Source organism: Camelina sativa, chromosome 15, assembly GCF_000633955.1.
Source record: "Camelina sativa cultivar DH55 chromosome 15, Cs, whole genome shotgun sequence".
Lineage (NCBI taxonomy): Eukaryota > Viridiplantae > Streptophyta > Magnoliopsida > Brassicales > Brassicaceae > Camelina > Camelina sativa.
In genome coordinates, this window is record NC_025699.1 from 14531489 (window position 1) to 14534097 (window position 2609).

The 2609-nt window shown below is 39.3% G+C and overlaps 1 protein-coding gene across 5 annotated transcripts in view; it reads left to right on the forward strand.

Moving 5' to 3' along the window:
- The window catches only part of LOC104746787 (DNA repair protein XRCC4-like), an 8151-nt gene that overhangs the window by 2359 nt on the left and 3183 nt on the right, over positions 1 to 2609 (forward strand). For 2 of the 5 annotated variants that reach the window (XM_010468312.2, XM_010468314.2), the window contains exons 6-8: positions 61 to 217; positions 332 to 412; positions 729 to 800. The gene's annotated coding sequence lies outside the window, so the exon portion shown is untranslated. The remainder of the gene's footprint in view (positions 1 to 60; positions 218 to 331; positions 413 to 728; positions 801 to 2609) is intronic. The other 3 variants (XM_010468315.2, XM_010468316.2, XM_019236450.1) reach the window with 2 other exon arrangements.

A 2609-nucleotide genomic window follows, 5' to 3' on the forward strand; every position in this document is an offset into this window, starting at 1 on the left:
TCTCTCTCTCTCGAGACTTTTCGCGATTTCAGCTTGAATCTCTTCTCTCTTCGATTTCAGCTTGATTGCTTCTCTTCCAATTGATTCCCACGGCTGATTGTCCATGGATTCGGCGGCGATTTGGTTCCGGTGAAGCAGGAGACATGTGATTCCGGTGGTGATCGATCCGTCGAAACCCTAATATTTGGGGAAGATTCAAGCAGTTCAATTTGTTCAGGTAATTGTTCTGCATGTCTAGTAATTGTTGATTGTTTATTTGAAAAATGTCTCAATCTTAATTTAATTAAGTCTTTCGTTTGTATGCCTTGCGTATTTTTAACTGTTCGAGCAGTTCGATTTGGGGAAGATTCAAGCAGTTCGATTTAATTAAGTCTTTCGTTTGGGGAAGATTCAAGCAGTTCGATTTGTTCAGGTAATTGTTCTGCATGTCTAGTAATTGCGTATTGTTTATTTGAAACACTAGTAGTCCGAGTTTATTACAATCAATTGTGTAATCAGAAACCAGAAACACTAGTAGTCCGAGTTTGTTTTTTGAGTGTTGTTGTTCATAATCAATCAAAAATTGTTGTTTCATAGTCGGATTGAGTTGGTTGTTGGTTGTTGTGTCTTTAATGGATGTCTTTACACAGTTGGTATTAATTAAGACTCATGTACTTGTAGTTATGCTTTAATGGATGTCATGTCTTTACATAGTTACTAAAACCATTTCTTGTTTCTTGTTTTGTGAGTTTCTTTTAGTTGAGCTCAAACAAGTCACACTTAAGGCGACAAGGAAACAACATTTCAACCAACCGAAAGAGGTAAATATACACCTAACTGGTTTAGCTACAAATTGATTGCTTTGTTTGTTTGGTAGTATCTATTTTGGGGTAGTGAGTTATAGCATGACTGTTTATTTGTGCTCCTATGTGTACTTCTTTGTGACTAGGTTGTCATTATTCTTAATTGGTGGTTGTTCTTTCATTAATGGAAGTGACTAGGTTGTGTATTCATTGTGTGTTTGGTGTCGAGAATTAATTGTAACTCCAATATGCTTCACTTTAAAAACTAAGCTTTTCTTGATCTTAAACCACAAACCCGAACCATAAACCATAAACCATTCTTCTTTTCTACACCTCTCAAGCATAAACCACTCTTCTTTTCTTCTTTGCTACTATGGAGTCAGAGCATGAGCTAAACCAGTCCACAAATTTTGTGGGACTTATGAATAGTCAGCAGGGGGGTGGCTATCCTCAAACCATTTCTTTTGATTCCCTCTACCCAAATATACCTACTCTTTCGTCTCCAGTTCCTCTCTTTAGTTCCCAAGTCAGTTCCGCAGCTTCCCCAAGTGAAGACACAACACCTTCCCCAAGTCAGTTCCGTAGGGAGAGAAGGAAATGGACACCTTCTGATGACCGGATTCTCATTAGCGGGTGGTTAAACACCAGCAAGGATGCTGTGAAAGGCAATGATCAGAAGGGCAAGACCTTATGGAATAGGGTTGCTATGTATTTTTCAGATAGTCCTCTTTCTGATGGCAATGAGAAGATAGGGCCAGTTCAGTGTAAACAGAGATGGGCTAAGATCCAAGATACGGTGGGGAAGTTTTGTGGAACGTATGCTGCTGCGGTGAGGGCTAAAACTAGTGGTCAGAATGAAGATGATATAATGAAGACAGCGTATGATATGTACTTCAACATTTATCAGAAAAAATTCGTTCTTGAGCATTGTTGGTTAGAGTTACGCTACGACCAAAAATGGTGTGAGAGTGTTAATGGTAAAGCACCTAAAGTAACCAACAAGAAAAGACTCTTTGATGATCCTGCACAATCTTTAGCTTCTCAGACCGGCGGTAATATAGATGAGCCAACAAACACAAGGCCTACTGGTAGAGACGCAAGTAAGGCGAAACAGAGGAAGACTCATACAAAAGCGAAGGAAGAGAAGGCTTTGAAGGAGTACCAAGGCATGTGGGAAATCAAGAGGGAAGAATTGCTGCTGAAAGAGAGATTGTCAAAAATGCAAATTCTTGACAGTTTGCTGGCCAAAACTGGACCGCTTACTCCGAAAGAAGAAGCTATGAAAGAGAAGCTGCTTGACTTAGTGGATGATTAGTATNCTTAGTATTAGAACAAATCTGGTCGAGTTGAGTCTTGTCTAATTATAAGTTGTTGTGTCTTGTTGAGTCTTGTTGTGTCTTGTTGAGTCTTGTCTAATTATAAGTTGTTGTGTAACGGATGTCTAATTATAATTATAAGTTGATGTTTTCTGTGTACTTCTTATCTGTCTATTAGTTTCAAATGAATGTCTAATTTCTTAATTATAATTTGCTTTTGTTTACAGAACAAGGAACACATTGGGCGATATAGCTATAGCCAGCCGTCGTCATCTGACTGTAATGGCTATCTGGTTGACGAAGAATCTAGCCAGCCATCCGAGTCAAGTGCTTACAACTATGCAGACAGTGAACTTGAGTTGGGATTCCCCAAGAAGTGTTATTGTGGTGTTGAACCTATCATTGACACATGTTACTCGAGGAATGATCCAGGAAGAAAGTTCTTCTCTTGTGGGAACATAGACGATGGCGAGTGCCATATATGGAAGTGGTGGGATGTTGCGGTGATGGA